Genomic DNA, 16,819 nt, shown 5'->3' on the forward strand with positions numbered 1-16,819 from the left:
GAGGCTACTAGAGCAGCTGTTGGGCACTGGTTACGACATGTGTACAAGGTGGGATATCCGAGAGATGCTGCCTTCCAAAGGACTTGGACATATCGTGACTAACCAGGGCTAGCGCGCATCGCGATATCTACTATGCACAGGTGCAGCCCTGATGTCACCTTCTACAGGTGTCTCAGCTTGTGTCCGGGCTGGGCGGACGGCTTCTACAGATTGCGTTTTTTCGACGTATTTATGTAACAAATTATGCCATGCCTGGTCTTTTCCCGATTTACAGCAATGTGGTATAATCTGGGGTCAGATTGGGAATAGCAGCTGCAGTGTCAGCATTATTTTAGGGGTTCTGTTTTAAGTGGATGCATTTGAATAATAAAAAGATTGACAGCTTCTCGAGTTAAATGTTTGTGCCAAATGGATTGCCAACATTGATTAGCTGGTGTTGTAGGTTAGTTGGTTTATCTATTGTCTGGCTTGTTGTTCAATTGGAAGTTACTAGTGGTGTTCGCTTGTCGTTATATTCGTCAGCTGGGGTATCTGGTCGGGGTTAGTTGTAGGTAAGGAGGTCTGTCCAGCCTTCTTTTGGTTGTCGGCAGTGAAGTGTTGGACAGGACATGTGCTGATGCCTGCAGAGTGGCAGCCATCTGTATTTTATTGCAGCTGTGTTGAATGTGCACGATTTAATGTTTAATATGTTATGTTGCATGCTTTGCGTGTCGTTTTCTGTGGGTACGTTGATAGCTATGTGGCACACCTGTGCAGTGTTGGATGTGTGTACAATGTTAACTCTAATATACTGTTTTGGATGTATTCAAGTGAGTGTTGCTTTTTTAGGTCTTGCTTGCATACAACTTTAGTGGGTTGTAGCTGACCTCTGTTGTTTCTAATACATTAGAAAGTATTCATCCAGCGGGCTTTGGGAAAGCCCTCGCTCTTGGTTGGATAGTTCTCTTAGCTGTCTAATTTCTCTGCTTCTTATTCATTGGCTTTCTTCCCATTTCTTTCTTTGTCCCTCCTCTGGAGCATTTCTTCTTTACTGTGTTCTTTTCGGATGAGTTGTGTCTTTCCACTGCTTGCATTTAGGGAACCACTTTTTAGTTTTTCTTTTAGCAGCCTTGAGACTACGGGGGGTTTCTTGCTCGGTTCTTTGAGTGCTACTCCCCCCCCCCGACCAGCCACCCCTTAGCTCTCCCCGTTGCTTCCCACGTTCCACAGCCATTCCATTGCTTCTCATACTGGCTTTATTTCTTTTATAATTTTATCCCCACTCTTCCATTGTCTTACTCACCCGCACTGTATACCTGCTTCTCTGTTACCCCCCTCACTGTTGTGTTTTCTTTTTGGGTGATTTTTCCTCTATTTTTATAAAAAACATTTTTGTAGCGCCTGGCAGCTGCTAATTGCAGTTGGTCTGCTTCTTTCTAAATGGCGCTTTGAGCTGAGCGATTGTTCCAACAGCAGATTCCTCACCTTCTGAATTCTCTCTGCACCAGACTGGATCTGTTTTTTTTCAAAGCAGTTGCTGCTGCATGCCAACATGTGGTACCATGCAACTCTGCGGCGACCTCGCTCCACCTGTGGAAGACATGGTTTGGGTCTGTAAATGGGCACCACCCCAGTGCAGTTATGTCACTTTCTATTTTTCTGTACCCTTTATTGTGGAGCTCTGCTTCCAATTCTTTTGGGTTTTGTCAGTGTCAATTGAGCTTTTTTTCAGCAGTAAGACGGAAAACTAGACAAATTTCACTTCCATAGACCTAAAACTCTGCTGCAATTGCAGGAAGAAGATGTCAGTCACGGATTCACACGAGACTGCTTGTATCAATGATCTGGACATCACTCAGTCATGTGACAAAGGCTTCCTGATGCACCTGAAGGTGAACATGGAGTGAGAGGCAAAGCTAAACATCAACAACCAAAAAAAGCAAGGTCAGTGAGGCACCAAGCAGTGGACCAGACCTCATCAAGTTGTGGCCCTGCTGCCGGTCCAAGCCCTTCTCCAGATTGCCGTCTTCTGGGAAGTCGAGAACTAAGTCGAGGAACGATTCTCATCACAAGAGCAAGAAGTCCAAGTGCAGAGCCCTTAATGCCTTTTAACAATGCCCTGGTGGAAACCTGCAAAGCGACTGGGTCTAACCTGTATTCAGCTTCCACTATAAGTCACTTTGTAGCTAGAGATCATAGACCTGCCACTGGAGATCCTGCGTGTTTGACTCGGTACCCAACTCCTGAGAGCTTGGTAGTTCAATGTCCTAACAAGGTGAACCCCATCACATTCTCTGCCACCTAAACACACAGAGAATCAAAACATATTGAAACGTTCAGGGAGATTTAGGAAGATTGTCTTTTCCACTAGCATGGCCCTGAGATCCCTGAACGCAGCCGGTCGGTTGTGATGTTACACGCATGCACTGTGGGATATGGCTTTGAGTTTTGGGCCCCATTCCTGGCAGATTCTCTCAAGCTAACCAAGTTGGCAGGACACAGCAAAATATGTCTTGGGGCTTGACACAACGGACTGTGTAAGCAGCACCAGGGACTTCAGTGTTGTAATAAGGCATCATGCCTGGATGCGTGCCACAGCATTTTCTGGGGACCTGCCATTTGTTGGCTTCTGGCTTTTAGGACAGAGAGCTGATTCTGCACTGGAGCAATAAGATTAGTAAACAATCTTTATTCCAAGCTAACTGCAATAGAAGTAGAACTCCCTATTTAAAAGCCGTCATTAAAAAGCACTTAGCAATTTGGATGTTTTCTCAAAGTCAAAATAGAGAAATGGTCCCAGCTATGGATGCAAAACTTTATTACTTGAATAGCGAGCTATGGTGTAAAACATTTGGGCAGTGAAATCCAAGAACTGATGCAGAATGCATTTGATGCTGTCTGGTCTATGTGGCTCGTCTGTGTGTTGCTTAATTGGCTCTAGCATAACAACTGTGAATTCACAGTGCTGAGAAGGAAGTGCATTTAAAGAATTTACGTGATAATTAAAAGGACTAGGATCTGCTAAAAAAGTAGAAAAACACTTGAAACCATAATAATTTTGCTGCCATAAATAAAGCTAAATCTCTTAGAGCAGCTTATAAAAATCGATTTTGCAAGAGATGGGCAATAGGTCAGAGAAAAAGTGGCTTGATTTGCTCACCATCTGTGAGCAAACGGTTATGAGGAAATTATGGCAAAGTGAAACATCTTTGTAAAACTGGTAAGATTGCTTGAGGACAATATTGCACCAGAAGAACCAGCATAGTTAGGAGGAGGTCCAGTTGAAGCAGCATCATTTTACAATGCAGTTCTGAGGTCATTGGCACGTTCTGAGCGCTACCAGCCGCTTTATTTGAAGAAAATACTGTTGACTGAGGCAATATTTTTACTCCATCGCTAGGGTCGGGCGCGCAAGCGTTCAGGCCCCTGTTGTAATCTCTCTGTGGGCTTTTAACCACGCCCATGTCATGCCCATCTTTTTTGCTGGTTTGTGGGCTTCCCTTTTAAAATCCACTTGCTTTCATTAGTGGAAGGCAGGCATACGTCATGACTTTTCCGGTGTTTAGCCCTCCTCGAGCGCACAGGCGAACTACTGAAAACATACGAGGCTCCATGTTTTCTGTTTGGTCTCTGGGCTACTTTTTAGGTTGAGCCTAGGCAGCGCATGCGCTGTGTCTGTGAGACATGGTGTAATCAGTACAGGAGTTTAAACCTTGCCCATACACTTTTTGACTGGTGGGTTCCATTGTCACTGTTGCTATCTTGCTTTTTATTTGTTTATGGCATGCATTCGGCATGCCTCCTTTAGTGTTTATTCCTCCCCAAACGCAGCGACCCATTACAATATCCCTCCACTGGTTAGTAGTATAGCATGAGTTTGTGGAACTTCTTTTTATTGTTGTGAAAGGGATTAATATGCTTGTGTGTCTTCGCTTGAGTTTTCTTTTCAGTTTGTGTTTTTTTTCTGGTGTGCGTAAATGTATTTGTACAAGCACGCGATCACTCCTTGTGACTCTGCTCATGTTTGTTTCCAGGTTGCATTTGTTTTGTTTATGTGGCGGTTGCGCCAAAAGGTTGCTTCTAACGTTGAGCGCCGTTTTTTTTCTCTTTTCTTTTTTTTTTTAGCCCGTCCTGTATTTAATTTGTTCCGTACATTATTGGATGCCGTTGGGAAGGGCGGGACAATGGGTCACAGCGGAAGTGTGGTTTCGCCATGGTACTGTGTCTCATGCTATTTTTGTTTTACTGCACATAAAAGATAAACAAAATAAAAAGGGAGTGGTGCGTCAGCCCTGCCTGATCCCGGCCTTTCTTCGTGTCCGCGGCTACTAGTCAATTGTCTAAGCAAAGAACTGGTGGCTCAGTGCTATAAGCAGCATGGTGCCAACCAGTCAAATGTCAATGTTTTTCGAGGGCACTTGCATCCCTGCGGGTCACTCCCAGGCACAAGCTGTCTCTATACACCTGGCAGAGGACGCAAGGGCAGCTGTGTGTCCACCGCCACAGCCGGGATCGACTGCAAAGGTAGGGCACCCTACTGTCAGTCTGATGGTGTGCTTCTGCTTTTCTGCCTACGACTGTAAGCTTCAAAAATGCCCCCGTCTTTTTCATGTAAACAGTTTGTTCTCCTCAGTGCTTAATTTGTGCTTGTTTTTTCTGGTGCGGAGCACCGGCACTTACTTTTGAGGGCCGGCGCTTATTCTTCTGCCTCAAGCATTTACTGTGAGCAAAAGACACTTTTGGGAAAGATGGAGGAAGCGAAAAACGAAAAAGCGTCACAATGGGAGAAAGCAGAAAACTGCAAGAGAGAGCTGAAGGGGCAGGAAGTTGCTTTTAATGGATTGAAGAGGCCAGAGCTGGCTTCAGGATTACCTGCCTCAGTATTCCGTGTTTGCACATTTAACTGCAGTAGCCGCATGTTTAACAGGATGTCTTTGGGCACCGGCATGTTTTTGTTTACAAATTAAGCACTGGTTCAGTGGCGGCCGGCAGCTTTAGGAGGGAGGGGGGTGGGCGGGACACACACACACACTCATTCTTTCACACAGACATGCACGCACATCCATTAACAACACTCATACCATTCAAACATGAACGTACGCACCAAACATTCATTTTAAAAGATCACACACACTCATTCTTTCACACACATGCATGCACACACATCCACTAACAACACTCAAAACACTCAAACGTGCACCAAACATTCAATTTAAAACATCACACACACACACACTTACCTTCAGCCTCCAGGAGGAGACCTTAGGTCAGCCAATGAGGGAAGGCAGCAGTACCAGCCTCGTCAGAGTGGGATGGGGTCAGTGAGACTGCTGACCCCACCCCACTCTGTGACGAAGTGCCACTGATTGACACTCGCCCTGGGCACTTCAGGGCTTAAACTGAAGCGCCCAGGGAGCGTGTCAATTGGTGACGCTTTCCTCGTCACCCAGGGGAGGGCCTCGAGGCACCTTTGCTGAGCCGAGGAGGTCACGCCCACAGGAGCTGTGATCTCAGCCCAGCAAAGTTCAGCTCAGGCAGCCAGGAGTCTGCCAAATCGCGCATGTCTCTCTCCTGGCTGCCTGAGCTGAACACGAGAGTGTCTGCCAGGCCGACCTTTGTTCAGCCTGACAGACACTCTTCATGAGGGGCAAAAGGTTGGGGTGTGTGGCCCCTCCGCCCTAAAGGACGGGCCGCCACTGCGGACTGGTTCTCCTACAGGAAAAACTGAGGACGAATGTATATCGACATCAAAGCAAGTCTTTTCAGATCTTTCTTTTATGTTAGATTTTTAAAAAGCAGCAGCGCATTGTGCATTTAACGCTGGAGTTTACCACAGAACCAGGTCCTTGCTGTTTATTTTACAAGATCTGATTTGCTTGGATCCTGAAACGCAAATGGGATTCTGTGTGGGATGCATTTAAATACAGGGCCCCACGCAGGCAAAATCGTTTGTAACTTTTGAAGACAATGTTGCTGTTTGTGTTGCGTTTTTTTCTATTTTGCTTTTTGTCTAACAGCATGCTTTTGATTCAAGAGGTGTCTGCATGTTAGAGACTGCGTGTGACTCTCCTGATTACGGGCTGACAACCTGCCAGTCACTCTTATTAAATTACTGCACTTTGAGAGCACCTAGACGAGCCTGGGGCCTGCGAACAACCTGCATTTTATACTCTGGCTGCCTGGCATGGAGGAAGACATAGTGTGTTCAATGTGTGTTTTATCGCTAACATCAGTGTTGTTCTGTGCCCTTAGTGAGCTGTGATTTGTCACAGACAAGATTGCTTTCTCACCCCTTCCATTAATATGCTCTACCCACTGCATGTGTTGGAAAAAAAAGGCTCCGGAGACAAAAAAACAGAAATGGATTCTCGAGTTTGGCCAAGTGGTTGGGATGTCTGGGATTTAGCAGCCTTGTGTCGCAAGTCCAGGAGCTTACTTCCCAGACAGCGGCATGTCACTGGCCTCAAAATGTAAAGTTGCACGTGTTTGCCTAATCTGGAGGTGGCTGCTGTGCGTTCTTCTGAGGCAGGCTGTCCTGGGGTTATAATCAGGGCCACTGCAATTTTGTGATTGTGCAGCTGAGGTGATTTTCGCATAATTAGAGATTTGCCGCTTTTGCCACATAATCCATCATCTGCCGCATAATCTGGACATTTCAACAAAACAATTGTTTCTAGCTCAAGTGGTTCGAAAGTTAATAAAAATGTACTGTTGCAGGGTGGAAGGCCCTTCACAAAGCTGGACAGGTCACCTTTTTGTTGCATATTGTTATATTTGGGCATTAAATTGGTACTAGGTGCAGCCAAAGCCCAGACAGTGTTGCCAAGTTTTAAAATGACTAACCAATGTAGTAATACTTTATCAAAATGTGCACATTATGCTGCATAATTTATTCAGCCATGCCGCATAATTTGGCCCTCTTGGTCTGCATAATTCCAGTGGACCGGGTTGTATTTCCACTCTTTGCATGAAACTGGCTATTCAGGTTGTATACTCACAAGGCTTGTTGCTCGCACACCACATACTTACTATGAATGCACACAACATATTTCCACATCATACTACAAAAATAACCAGCACACCACATAAATAAACTCCACAGCATGCCACTACACACACTACCATGCCACATATTTGCACATACTTAACTACGTAACACACATTCTCACAGTACATAATTCCAATACACTAAATACAATTTCTTTACTACCCACACAGTTCCGCACCACACATTTCCACAACAAACAATACAAATATAGCACAATTTTCACTTTCCCTTCTACCAACACTGTCATCTCTTCCCCCACACACCAACGTGCCCCTCGTATCTCTCGCTCACAATGCCACTACCCCCCTCTCATCTCACAATACCCCTGCTCCTCTCATCCGTCCATCACATTATCTATCTCCTATATACTACCTCCTAACACATACTACCTTCCTATACCTCCTAACGCTGATCCTCTTCTCCCACCCCCTCTCCCTCCATAAGCCCCTTCCACTCCTCCCTCGGTCTCTCTCTTATACACTCTCTCACCCATCTATCTCGCTCTCTCATGCTCTGTCCCCACCTCACTAATATGGTTAACTTCAGACCTTCATGCACTGTTTCTTTTGCGTCCCTTTTCAATGTTTCCATCCCTCAAACACACACTTTCCTACTCTTCTAGGGGTGTCTTCTACAAACACAAAAGCTCCCTCTTTAGGCATCCGTGGCCTGCTGTCCTCGTCTTTCGCTCTTTCTCACACACGCTCTTCTCTCTCAATGACAATTACAACTACCTGCACCAACTACCTATACCTCTAATTCTTCCATTCTATCTATTCTCCACAGCGCACACCACTATCCATTCACTGTGCCACATAATTCTACGACACGAATACACGACACCTCACACAATTAGAAACCACACAAATAAACAACTAACAATTCCACTACAACACACATAATTCCACTGCACACCACATACATCCACTACATTACAAAACACATAGGTAAAATGCGTTATCATTTACAATTCCACTAGCTCTAACTCTCACAAAAGCGAGACCTATTGCATTGCAAATGCTTGTTCTTTTTATTTCATACTCAGCACAATCTTGTTGGGCAGTAATCGAGCGCTTTTCATGACTACCAGTTTAATTCTAGCGTTTATCCTAGCGCTCCTTTGCGAATTCAACTTTTTATACCCCAAGAGCGCGCTTGTTTGTTTTTCCCTAGCGCTCCTTCGCAAATTCAAGGTTTTACACAGCGCGATTGCACTCGTTTAAAAAAAAAATATTCTCATGCAGTTACTTGCATTGTATCTGAGGATCCCATAGCAGATACGGCTCAGACCACGTGCACTGTTAATATTTTAGATGATGTGTAAATTGTTTAATCTGATAAGTCATTTAATCATTTTTAAGTAAACCTGTCGGTGCACATGGGGGTGATTGACTTGTAGGCTGTCACAGTTAGGATCAGTGTGTGTGTGTGTGTGTGTGTGTGTGTGTGGGGACAGACCTCACTCTTAAACCTGCCAGCCAGGGCCTTGCTCATGACACGCCTCTGACAGCGAAGAGCGTTAAAGTATATGCAGCCTCTCTTTCCCGCGCAGGCCGTACCGTTCTTTTCGCTTCTCAGACTTGTGAGTGTTCATTCGCAGCGCATTTTACTGACAGGGCACGTTGTTTATCAACAGTATTCGAAATCAATGCGAAAATGTCTCGCAGTTAAACTATCAAACTTTAACGGTACTCTGTGTACACAAATCAATATATTATCGGGAATGTTAGACATAAGTTCCACTGCCCATACACACTCCCCTTTTCCAACACACTGCGATAATACACTTCCCACCTTGCACATGCTTGCATCCACTGTATATAATAATAATGCAGGGTTTTTTTCATGTAAAAAGGTTTCAAAGTAGGCGCCCCCATCATCTATGTCTTTATAAGTTCAAATGCTTGTTGCTGTCTTTCTGTCCACTGTTTCACAAAATAATTTGCACTTACTTTTCCTCAAAGTGAGACCATTTTTTAACATGCCACACACTTTTTTTAGATGCTCCAAATGTTCATGTATTTTTCTGGAGAAAATGAGGATATGATCCTCAAAACACTTAACAAATGTTTCCATGCCTTCAAAGATATGGAACTTTAGCCTTTGAAACATGGGTGTTGCTGACAGCAGGCCAAACGCATCCTCTTAAACTGGAACAAACCTTGCGGGGTGATGACTGCAGTCAAACTCTTAGAGTCTTCGATTAATTCAATTTGATGATCTGCCAGCCTTAGATCGAGTGCGGAAAAATGCAAGCTCCTTCCTACATACTCACTAACTTGTTAATATTTGGTAGTGGATGACAATTGATGAGAATATTAGCATTGGGTGCTCTACGATCAATACAAAGATTTATCTGCTTTATGTACTAAAACTATGGAGGGGGCCATTTGGAAGATTCACCTTCTTCAATTATATCACCACTCAACATTTCATCCAACACACTTTTAAGTTCATCTCCCACATTTATAAGACACTTTTTAGCTTTTGTGTGACTGGTTGAGCCTCTCGCTTGAGCTTAATGCAATGAGTATCACCTTCTAACCTACCTAATCGCTCAGTGAACACCTCCAGAAACTGAGACACAAGCCACACGCCATTATCATGTTCAGCAATCACCAGGACAGGTTCTTTACTGAGTGGATTAGTATAATGCCCAATTTCGATTGGTCTCTCCATCCTAGTACATTAAAACCCTTTTCTGCTACATATAGTTTGATTTATGCTTTTCTTCCTTTGAAAATTTTATTGACATCAGTGTACCCAATGAAACCAATTTCTCAACGGTCAAAACTTTGGGCTGCAATATCTGTTTCTCTTAATTCACTTTGAGTCACAGCATCACTAAACGTTTCTATGAAATAGTCTTTAGTAAATATGGTCCATGGAGACCCTGAATCAGCCATGAATTCTAACTCTTTGCTAAGAATTTGAACCTCGCACAAGGGAGATTTCCTAACTTTTTTACACTTTTCTCCGGGAGTCTTCACAGATACAGTTATCGTTTTTTCTCTCTCACTGCTGGTCTTGCCACACCCACATCTCACACAAGACTTCCTCTATGGTGACAGTTCTGCCTTTGGAGGAATCATCTTGTAGGAGGCTGGACTGGCTTGTAGTGAGTACCAAGGGGTACTTGCACCTTGCACCAGGCCCAGTTATCCCTTATTAGTGTATAGGGTGTCTAGCAGCTTAGGCTGATAGATAATGGTAGCTTAGCAGAGCAGCTTAGGCTGAACTAGGAGACGTGTGAAGCTACTACAGTACCACTTAGTGTCATATGCACAATATCATAAGAAAACACAATACACAGTTATACTAAAAATAAAGGTACTTTATTTTTATGACAATATGCCAAAGTATCTTAGAGTGTACCCTCAGTGAGAGGATAGGAAATATACACAAGATATATATACACAATAGCAAAAATATGCAGTATAGTCTTAGAAAACAGTGCAAACAATGTATAGTTACAATAGGATGCAATGGGGAAACATAGGGATAGGGGCAACACAAACCATATACTCCAAAAGTGGAATGCGAACCACGAATGGACCCCAAACCTATGTGACCTTGTAGAGGGTCGCTGGGACTATTAGAAAATAGTGAGAGTTAGAAAAATAACCCTCCCCAAGACCCTGAAAAGTGAGTGCAAAGTGCACTAAAGTTCCCCTAAGGACAAAGAAGTCGTGTAAGAGGAATAATGCAGGAAAGACACAAACCAGCAATGCAACAACTGTGGATTTCCAATCTAGGGTACCTGTGGAACAAGGGGACCAAGTCCAAAAGTCGCAAGCAAGTCGGAGATGGGCAGATGCCCAGGAAATGCCAGCTGCGGGTGCAAAGAAGCTTCTACTGGACAGAAGAATCTGAGGTTTCTGCAGGAACGAAAAGGGCTAAAGACTTCCCCTTTGGTGGACGGATCCCTCTCGCCGTGCAGAGTCGTGCAGAAGTGTTTTCCCGCCGAAAGAACGCCAACAAGCCTTGCTAGCTGCAAATCGTGCGGTTAGCGTTTTTGGACGCTGCTGTGGCCCAGGAGAGACCAGGAGGTCGCAAATTAGACCAGGAGAGAGAGGGGACGTCGAGCAAGACAAGGAGCCCTCTCTGAAGCAGGTAGCACCCGGAGAAGTGCCAGAAACAGGCACTACGAGGATGCGTGAAACGGTGCTCACCCGAAGTCGCACAAAGGAGTCCCACGTCGCCGGAGACCAACTTAGAAAGTCGTGCAATGCAGGTTAGAGTGCCGTGGACCCAGGCTTGGCTGTGCACAAAGGATTTCCGCCGGAAGTGCACAGGGGCCGGAGTAGCTGCAAAAGTCGCGGTTCCCAGCAATGCAGCCCAGCGAGGTGAGGCAAGGACTTACCTCCACCAAACTTGGACTGAAGAGTCACTGGACTGTGGGGGTCATTTGGACAGAGTCGCTGGATTCGAGGGACCTCGCTCGTCGTGCTGAGAGGAGACCCAAGGGACCGGTAATGCAGCTTTTTGGTGCCTGCGGTTGCAGGGGGAAGATTCCGTCGACCCACGGGAGATTTCTTCGGAGCTTCTGGTGCAGAGAGGAGGCAGACTACCCCCACAGCATGCACAAGCAGGAAAACAGTCGAGAAGGCGGCAGGATCAGCGTTACAGAGTTGCAGTAGTCGTCTTTGCTACTACGTTGCAGGTTTGCAGGCTTCCAGCGCGGTCAGCAGTCGATTCCTTGGCAGAAGGTGAAGAGAGAGATGCAGAGGAACTCGGATGAGCTCTTGCATTCGTTATCTAAAGTTTCCCCAGAGACAGAGACCCTAAATAGCCAGAAAAGAGGGTTTGGCTACTTAGGAGAGAGGATAGGCTACTAACACCTGAAGGAGCCTATCAGAAGGAGTCTCTGACGTCACCTGGTGGCACTGGCCACTCAGAGCAGTCCAGTGTGCCAGCAGCACCTCTGTTTCCAAGATGGCAGAGGTCTGGAGCACACTGGAGGAGCTCTGGACACCTCCCAGGGGAGGTGCAGGTCAGGGGAGTGGTCACTCCCCTTTCCTTTGTCCAGTTTCGCGCCAGAGCAGGGCTAAGGGGTCCCCTGAACCGGTGTAGACTGGCTTATGCAGAATTGGGCACATCTGTGCCCAACAAAGCATTTCCAGAGGCTGGGGGAGGCTACTCCTCCCCTGCCTTCACACCATTTTCCAAAGGGAGAGGGTGTCACACCCTCTCTCAGAGGAAGTTCTTTGTTCTGCCATCCTGGGCCAGGCCTGTCTGGACCCCAGGAGGGCAGATGCCTGTCTGAGGGGTTGGCAGCAGCTGCAGCTGCAGTGAAACCCCAGGAAGGGCAGTTTGGCAGTACCAGGGTCTGTGCTACAGACCACTGGGATCATGGGATTGTGCCAACTATGCCAGGATGGCATAGAGGGGGCAATTCCATGATCATAGACATGTTACATGGCCATATTCGGAGTTACCATTGTGAAGCTACATATAGGTAGTGACCTATATGTAGTGCACGCGTGTAATGGTGTCCCCGCACTCACAAAGTTCAGGGAATTGGCTCTGAACAATGTGGGGGCACCTTGGCTAGTGCCAGGGTGCCCTCACACTAAGTAACTTTGCACCTAACCTTTACCAGGTAAAGGTTAGACATATAGGTGACTTATAAGTTACTTAAGTGCAGTGTAAAATGGCTGTGAAATAACGTGGACGTTATTTCACTCAGGCTGCAGTGGCAGGCCTGTGTAAGAATTGTCAGAGCTCCCTATGGGTGGCAAAAGAAATGCTGCAGCCCATAGGGATCTCCTGGAACCCCAATACCCTGGGTACCTCAGTACCATATACTAGGGAATTATAAGGGTGTTCCAGTAAGCCAATGTAAATTGGTAAAATTGGTCACTAGCCGGTTAGTGACAATTTGAATGAAATGAGAGAGCATAACCACTGAGGTTCTGGTTAGCAGAGCCTCAGTGAGACAGTTAGGCATCACACAGGGAACACATACCTATAGGTCACAAACTTATGAGCACTGGGGTCCTGGCTAGCAGGGTCCCAGTGACACATAACAAACATACTGAAAACATAGGGTTTTCACTATGAGCACTGGGCCCTGGCTAGCAGGATCCCAGTGAGACAGTGAAAACACCCTGACATACACTCACAAACAGGCCAAAAGTGGGGGTAACAAGGCTAGAAAGAGGCTACTTTCTCACACATCTCTCTTCGTATTATCCACCTTACGTCCACTGGCAAAGTGTCCCATCCTGCCACATTGGTTGCACTCTTTCCTAATGACAGGACATTGGGGAAATGATGCTAAATGAGTCAAACGTCTGCATCTATAACAAGCTGTAGGTTTATCACTCTTCCTTCCTCCATGAGCCCCCTTAGAGCAGAACTGTTATTCACAACACATACCTCATCAACAGCAATAACACTCTTAGGCCCATATTTATAGTTTTGTAGCACCGCATTTGTGTCATTTTTTGTTGCAAAAGTGGTGCAAACGTACAAAATACAATTGAATTTTGTAAGTTTGCACCCCTTTTGACGCTAATGCGGCGCTAAAAAAGTATAAATAGGGGCCCTAGTACTGGTGTCTAGTACTGCTCCCATCCATTTTTTGGATTGCTCAAACGCTTCAGCAGTGGGAGGGCATCCTACAATTTAGGATCTCCCATCACCCAAGCTGCTCTTGTATTTATTTACTCTTTATATTTACAATACTTTGGTCCCTGATCATCTCATCACACATAACCCCAAAATTAAACCCCAAAATTACAGTTTATAGAAAGTGCTCTTAAAGTTGTAAGAAAATAATTGAAAGATTCATCATCACGTTGAGCCCTCTTGTAAAATGTAAACCTATTCAGCGCTATGCTAGGGGTGGGTTTAGAGCCGCACTCCATGAGTAACAAAGCCACCTCAAAGACATTTAGCTCTCTCTGACCACCTTGAGGAGCAATCAGGGGTAAAGTTTTGAATTGTCCTTTTCCCTCTGACCCTAAACAATGAAGTAAAATGTTTTCCTTCCTCTCAGCTCCATTCTGTCCCCATCAATAGCTTTCATGTAGGTTATAAACTCTTCTTTCCATCTGGTCCGTGGAATAGGAGCTCACCCTTACAGGCATATTTACACTCCATTTGTGCTGAATTTGCATAATTTTTTTACGCAAATTCGGTGCAAAACTAACTCCATATTTATATTTTGACGTTAGACCCGTCTAATGTCAAAATATTGTAGTTTGTACCATTTTTTAGATGTGTGAGCCTACCTTGCGTCAATGAGATGCAAGGTAGGCGTTCCCATCTAAAAAGTGGTGCTAACCCCATAGCCCCATATTTATCCCCCAGTGCTAAAATGACGCACGGGTGGGAGGAGGGGATAAATAATGATGCAACGCTTGCTTTGCACCTTTATTTAACACCTGGGTCAGACCAGGCGTTAGGGGACCTGTGGACCCATTCCCATGGTTAAACACCATGGAACGGGTCCACAGGTACACTCCCCAAGCCCCAGGAACACCCCCACCCATACCAGAGGGACACCGGAGGATAGGGGACCCCATCCCAGGTAAGTAGGATAAGTACACGTAAGTATTATTTTTAAAAAAATTAAAATGCCAACTTGGTGCTCCCTGCATGGCACGGTGCAGTGGCCATGCCCAGGGGACACTGGTCCTCTGTGCTGGCCATTGGGGTGGTGGGCATGACTCCTGTCTTTTCTAAGAGAGCAGCCATGTGGTATGGATGGTTTTGCACCAGAAAGTGACGCTGGGCTGGTTAGAGTCATTTGGGTTTACTCTAACCAGTGTAATGACATTTTTTGGTGCAAAACCACCTTCTCCCATACGGCCACCCCCACCCGGATAATGTAATTTATGGCGCTCAGGGATGGTGCAAGCTGATGCTAAACTGTTTGATGCCAAACTGCGTTAGTGCAGTTTTGCATCAAAAGGTATAAATATGCCCCTTAGTTTGTACAAATTTAGCAGGCGGTTCAAACTTCATTGTAAAAGCTGTTCCACAAATGTAATTCCTAAAACTTAACATCATTATGAAAGTAATACACAGATAATTCACAAAACTGTTTCGTTAGGTCTGCATATGTGAGAGAGCTGGATATAGATAAGTGTGCGTTTCACTGTTGCACACAGGAAAATGAACCTTTTAATACCAGATGGCCGTGATACCGCACTGCAGAAGGACATACAGAGGACAGGAAATACAGATGTCACCTTCCTTCACCCGCCTCCCCTTTTCTCCTCATATCTTTTCATTTTATGTGCAGAGCACTTATGCGGATTTATTTAAATGCTGCCCCGTGCGCATCGCGAGGCTCCCACTAGCAGAAGAAGCCTTGTCGATGCGCAGCCGCGTTCTTCATGAGGATGGTACCCGATGCGCCCAGTTAAAGATGGCGCCCGCGGCGCTATGGGACAAAGTGCTACGTGCGATGGAGGGGAGTGATGTGGCCGAGTCCTGTCTTCTACCTGCAAGAGCGATGGAGCTCGCGCCCCCGTGGATGAGGTAGGACTGCGCGAGTGTAGCTCCAAGTGGAAAGATGCAACTCCTTAGATTGGCGATTGTAAAATAAAATAATTAAAACATTACCCTGAAACCGCGATTTTTCTCCAAACCATAAATCACGGAGAAGATGCTTCCAAAAGTATACGCAGTGAACACAGTCAGCAGAACCGTCCCCTTGATGTTTTCAGAAGAATAGAAGTTGGGTCCACATTTCCTGAAGATGGCACCAGTCCTGTGCTGCCAGATAGGGTAGAAGGTACCACTCCTCCCTCGTCGCCAATGTTGTATTCAAAGTATAATAATCCAAGCAGTAGATTGAAGTACGTTGATTGGATGACAGCACAGTCAGGCGGCACAACTCTGCTTAACTATAACAGAACTATGAAGAACACAACGCTGGCATGAGACCAGAACTGCATAGAAACATAACTTAGTGCAAGAGAACTACACAGTTTCACACTCGCACTTTCACGCACTCAGTCTCACTTTCACGCACTCAGTCTCACTTTCACGCACGCAGTCTCACTTTCACGCACGCAGTCTCACTTTCACGCACTCAGTCTCACTTTCACGCACACAGTCGCACTTTCACGCACGCAGTCTCACTTTCACGCACGCAGTCTCACTTTCACGCACGCAGTCTCACTTTCACGCACGCAGTCTCACTTTCACGCACTCAGTCTCACTTTCACGCACACAGTCGCACTTTCACGCACGCAGTCTCACTTTCACGCACGCAGTCTCACTTTCACGCACACAGTCGCACTTTCACGCACGCTTTCACGCACGCAGTCTCACTTTCACGTACGCAGTCTCACTTTCACGCACGCAGTCTCACTTTCACGCACACAGTCGCACTTTCACGCACGCTTTCACGCACGCAGTCTCACTTTCACGCACGCAGTCTCACTTTCACGCACACAGTCGCACTTTCACGCACGCTTTCACGCACGCAGTCTCACTTTCACGCACGCTTTCATGCACGCAGTCTCACTTTCACGCACGCAGTCTCACTTTCACGCACGCTTTCACGCACGCTTTCACGCACGCAGTCTCACTTTCACGCACGCAGTCTCACTTTCACGCACACAGTTGCACTTTCACGCTTTAGAAGTTTAATGTAATTCATAAAATGAAAGCATCATTGGCATATATTAAACGTTTAGGTGAAAATTCACAAAAAGATTGGGAAAAAAGTGCATATTTTTTACCAATAATCATTAGACTGGCATAAAATCAGAACACTCTTTTTTCACTTGTAATAACTGAAAGTTATTATTTAAACATAGTACGCAGAAG

This window comes from Pleurodeles waltl, chromosome 6, assembly GCF_031143425.1.
Source record: "Pleurodeles waltl isolate 20211129_DDA chromosome 6, aPleWal1.hap1.20221129, whole genome shotgun sequence".
Classification (NCBI taxonomy): Eukaryota; Metazoa; Chordata; class Amphibia; order Caudata; family Salamandridae; genus Pleurodeles; species Pleurodeles waltl.